Below are 5,707 nucleotides of genomic sequence, written 5' to 3' on the forward strand. Positions count from 1 at the left end.
AGAGATCTTCGGAGGCTTCGGTCTCGGTTTTGTTACCGTTATGCTGGTCGATGGCTGCTGGATTAATGGCCTCCACATTGGGCTCGTCGTCGTTTGAGGGCTCCTTCATCGTCGTGGGATCAACGAGCTCAGTGATTGCGACGGTGGTGGTTTTTGATTGTTTGTCTTCTTCCTCGTCTTCTTCCATGTAATTGGGTTGGAGGTTGTCCATTACTTCCCATTCCTCCGTTCACGAAGGAAGTGAAGCCGCTGCTACACAAAAAATTGTGAGAGAGATAAAAATTGAAATTTTAGGGTTTGGGAATCTCGATTTGGGGCTTCTTTGATTGGATTTCTCCGAATTGAATCAAATAGGAAACTAATGAAAGCTTAAGCTAGCTGGGGGAGATGAATCGATCGAGCTGATAGCCATCTCTTGCTACACTAGGTCAGGAGAGAGCGATTGAAAGAGGCTTACCAATGAACAACAGTGAATGAATTCTTCGGACCCGATCTTTCTTCAAATCGAAGAACAATATCAACAGATTCAACTATCCTTCTCACTTAGCTAACAGATCTTCTTTGTACAAAATCCAGCTCGGGAAGTGCTTGTAGCTTCTGTCTCTTCTAGGGGAGCTAGAAGACCCTCTCTTAGCTAACAGGAAAGAATTGATGAGTTTGTGCGGAGAAAAAACAAGCCAGCTAGGTCGAGAGAGGCACCATGGAAAGAAAGATAATAGTTTTCAAAAATTTTAACCAAGTGTGGGAAAACCCTCCTCAAAGTAAACTTGCTCGGTTTTTCTCTAAATATAAGGAACAATTGACCACGAGAGCTACAAGCACACAGTTCGTAGGGTTTGACGTGCGGATTAAAAAAATGGGCTTCACTTCTGTGGTCTCGTTCTTCTTCATCGGTAAAGATATAACAAAATGACCTAGTGGGGGTAATTATGACTTTTTTTTCTCTTGATAAGGTCATTTTTCAACTTTTTAGAAAACTAGGTTATAAATCAATTTAGAGACATAAAAATGGTCATTTTTCAAAATTTCTCTTTTTTGTTGAAGAATGTTGACATTTAGTGTGCCTTGTCAAATTAGGATTAGTTCTATAGTTTTAATAGGAGAGATTTCCTACTCCGAGTTAGAATAGGAATCCTTGTACTCCAAGATTTTGTACTTTGTAATCCCATATATAGGGCTCCTATTATCATCGATGGGGGACGCCTCAATGTTAAGACCAATTCCTGAGAATATAGAGATCTCTACAAACTACACTAGTGTACATAAGGACGTGGGATTATTGAGACCAATGACATCGAACCTTGCTCCGTTGAAGAATGCCAACGTAGAGAAAATTGGCCTAAATGGAAAGATGTGATCCAGGTTGAATTGAATTCACTAACGAAGAGGAAGGATTTTGGGCCTGAGATGCCAATACCTCCTAACATAAAACCTGTTAACATTAATAGGTCTTCGTTATATAGCATGATGAGAAAAAGAGATGGTAATCTCACCTTATGGCGCAAGGCTTCTCACAAAACGCGTTGGAATCAACTACGAGAAGATATATTCTCTCGTAATGGATGTCATTACACTCCATTACCTTGTCAGTTTGGTAGTTTCCGAATAACTGAACATGCAGCTTACGAATGTGGTCACTATGTATCTTTATGAGGATCTAGATACGGAATATAATGAAGGTTCTTGTGAACTTCATTTACCCAAGTCAAAGTGGCTTTAGACCACGGAGTGTGTTTGCAATGAGGTTGAAACGCTCACTAAAGTGACTACTTGATTGGGAATGGATATGATGAACTATGCCCGCGCGTTTCCATGACAAGTTCCAGATTTGCAATTGTCGCGGTTTATGTTGATAAACATAATTGGAACCCTTCAGAGTTAAGGGAAACCGCTGAACAACTGAAATCCGAGTTTGAGATAAAGGACCTTGGGAGGACATGGTTTTGTCTAGATTTAGAACTTGTATACTGTCTCAATGAATGCTTTGACATTTTGATACAGTCAAGATACACTCCCATGGCCGTCCGTAGTCTTGTCCCTAAGAGGGATATGTTTCGTCCCTGGGATGATGACGAAGACGTGTTAATTGGCAGAAGTGCCTTACCTAAGTGCAATAGGAGCATTATTGTACTGAAAACAATACAAGACCGGACACCTTATTTGTTATGAATGTGTTGGCTAGATGTAGCCCTGCGCCAACGCGATGCCATTGAATTGGTGTAAAGACAATTTTTCGATACTTAAAGGGTACGATAGATATGGGCTTGTTTTATCCCTACAGAGAGAAGAGGAATGACATAATTATGGGATCGGACCCCATATGGCAAAACGACGCAGTTTACACTGCCGTGGATGGCCATGTCGCCACCGCCGCCACCAAGGGTGGCCGGCTTCACCCACCTCCCTTACATCAAAACGATGGTGATGTTTTGATGGGTCTTGTTGATGCAGGGTATCTCTCTGAATTTTGCACATGTCGCTCCCAAAAGGGTTATGTCTTTACCATGGGAAACACCGCGATATCTTGGAGGTCTACAAAACACACCCTTGTTGCTACTTCCTCAAATCATGCAGAGATTATTGCTCTACATGAAGCTGTGTGTGAATGCATATGGCTAATGTCTATAATTAGACATATTTGAGGAACTTGTGGTTTGAAGTCTACCACAGATGAACCTACATGCATTTATGAGGATAATGCAGCTTGTATTGAACAAATGAAGTTAGGTTTCATCAAGGGCGACAACACCAATCATATATCGCCTGAGTTCTTTTACAATCAGCAACAACAATCACTTCTAAAGATTGAAGTGAATCAAATCCGATCAGAGGATAATATAACGGACTTATTCACTAAGTCGTTACCTAAATCCATCTTCGAGAAACATGTGAAGAGCATCGGATTGAGAAAGTTATCCGAACTCCCATGATTGTAGCTAGTAATCAGGAGGAGACATCGACATCAGGGGGAAGGGGGAAGTATGATGTCTACATGTTCGATCTCGACGAGTGAAGGACATGTTGTACTCTTTTTCTCCTCCTCGAGGTTGTTTTTGTCCTACATGGTTTTTATTACTCGAGCAAGGTTTTTAACGAGACAACGATCAAAGCGTCACCACCAAGTTTGAGCGGCACAAGGGGGAGTGTTGAAGAATGTTGACATTTAGTGTGCCTTGTCAAACTAGGATTAGTTCTATAGTTGTAATAGGAGAGATTTCATACTCCGAGTTAGAATAGGAATCCTTGTACTCCAAGATTATGTACTTTGTAATCCCTATATATAGGGCTCCTATTATCAATAAATACACACAATTCTCTCTTTGTATCCAATTTCCTAAAACATTTTTTTTTGTTGGACAAATGACAGAATTGATTCGCTTTATAGTATAGATAGATACATGTAATCAACATAATCAACGAAAGGTCAAGATTAAAAGAAACGCCAGTGGACAGTCCACTGGCGGTGGACCGATCGAATAGTTTTCGCACTACGCACTATGAATTTTTGTATACCAGAAAATCTTCCCCAAACTATTTGCCTTTGTTTTCAATAATGGAAGATAAAGCTTACAGTATGAAAGCAACATTGGTGGAATCCAAAGCATAAAGTATAGACTAGCAACATGAAAATAATTAATATTGGTGTTCATCCAGAACTTTCACAGGTACTTGATAAGATGAAGACATTACCAGAAGCAAATCACAAGATTACAAGGCTGCACAAGAAGACAACACACACTCTAGCACAAGACAATTGGAAGACAACTCGTGCAGTGTATCAGACAACCCGTGCTCCTTGGTCAAACCAAACCACACACTTCAATATCACACCAGATCACTCCTTCAGAAAGCACATGTGATCCATTGTCTAGTAGTAGCTAGGTCTTTATCAGTTGTTGACTTGTTGTATAAATAGCATCCTACTGTAATCAATCTTCAATCAAGCAATTCCATTTCTCTTCAGTAATTTCTTTTCATCAAAAGCAAAAGTGACTATTGTCTCAAAAGTATATCATAAACAGTCAATAAGCAGCCAAGTCAATTCTCTGCCACTATAATCTGATCCTTAAATTACTATAATCTGACACACACACAAAGCTTGAACAATTCAGTCTAAAGCAAAGCATTTGAGTTTTACTATACTCATAGCCTCTTCAGTAGTAAGTAGAGTCTGAAAAAACTCATAAATTGTGTGTTGTCTATCAGCTTCATCTCTAGTTCTATAGAGAGTGGAGTTAAATAACAGCACTACATTTTCACTATTGTAAAGTTTCGCTGTGAATTATTGATTTCATTGAACAGTTTTTCATTGTCTAGTGTTTACTATTCTGCATACAGAGCAAGATATTGGAACAAATTGAGTAATTGTTAATGTATCAAACTACGTAGAGAGGAAAACAGAGCAAGATAGAAGGACAAGGGGTAACTGGAATTTCAAGTTTTCAAGGACTTGGGGCCTTCACTTCGACGTGCTTGGAAAACATTGAGCTAAAAGACAAGGAATTTTGGTTGAGTTTAGATTGAATGGAGAAAAATCACAGAGGAAGAGAGATTGGGAAGTAGGCGTCTTCTATGAGCTTCGAAGAAGACCTAGGGCTACGTTCAAATTCTGATTCGGTACTTGTTCGTTAAATCTTAACTAGGTATAAAACTCTATCTATCGTCCCCCACATCCGCTTTGATGCTAAACCCAATTCACCTTAACTCATTCCTTTCTAGTTTCAACTTTACTGCAATGGTGTTGTAGTAAAAATGGAATTGCAGAGAGAATTGTGTCGTATTATTGATAATAGGAGTCCTTTATATAGGGAATTTACAGAGTACAAGAAAGGTAATAGAATCCGAACATAACTAGGAAATCTAGAACCTTCTCCTATTACAACTCTAGGACTAAACCCTAGTTTGAAGAGGCACACTCAATGTCGACTTCCTTCAACACTCCCCCTTGTGTCGCTCAAACTTGGTGATGACGCTTTGATCATTGCCTCGTTAAAAACCTTGTCAGGTAACAAAAACCATGTGGGATAAAAATAACCCTGGTCGAAGGACAAAAAGAGCACAACACGTCCTTCACTCTTCGAGATCGAACATGTAGACATCATACCTCCCCCTGATGTCAATATCTCCCCCTGATTGCTGCAATCATGGGAGTTCGGATAACTTTCTCAATCCAAGGCTCTTCACATGTTTCTCGAAGGTGGATTTAGGTAACGACTTAGTAAATAAGTCCGCTACATTATCCTCTGATCGGATTTGATTCACTTCAATCTTTAGAAGTGATTAATGTTGTTGCTGATTGTAAAAGAATTTAGGTGATATATGCTTTGTGTTGTCGCCCTTGATGAAACCTAATTTCATTTGCTCAATACAAGCTGCATTATCTTCATAAATGCATGTAGGTTCATCTGTGGTAGACTTCAAACCACAAGTTCCTCGAATATGTCTAATTACAGACCTTAGCCATATGCATTCTCGCATGGCTTCATGTAGAGCAATAATCTCTGCATGATTTGAGGAAGTAGCAACAAGGGTCTGCTTTGTAGACCTCCAAGATATTGCAGTGCTTCCCATGGTAGAGACATAACCCGTTTGGGAGCGACCTTTGTAAGGGTCAGAGAGATACCCTACATCAGCAAAATCCATCAAAACATCATCATCGTTTTGATGTAAGGGAGGAGGATGGGTGGCCGGCGGCTTTGCCGATCAC

At 39.8% G+C, this 5,707-nt stretch overlaps 1 non-coding gene across 1 annotated transcript; it reads left to right on the forward strand.

The window, feature by feature from the left end:
- The first annotated feature begins 4,150 nt into the window (after window positions 1–4,150).
- On the forward strand, window positions 4,151–4,256 carry LOC133734945 (small nucleolar RNA snoR97). Its single transcript, XR_009858690.1, has one exon. It is a non-coding gene; the product is annotated as a small nucleolar RNA snoR97 (small nucleolar RNA).
- The last annotated feature ends 1,451 nt before the right edge of the window (window positions 4,257–5,707 follow it).

This window comes from Rosa rugosa, chromosome 2 (assembly GCF_958449725.1).
Source record: "Rosa rugosa chromosome 2, drRosRugo1.1, whole genome shotgun sequence".
NCBI classification, from domain to species: Eukaryota; Viridiplantae; Streptophyta; class Magnoliopsida; order Rosales; family Rosaceae; genus Rosa; species Rosa rugosa.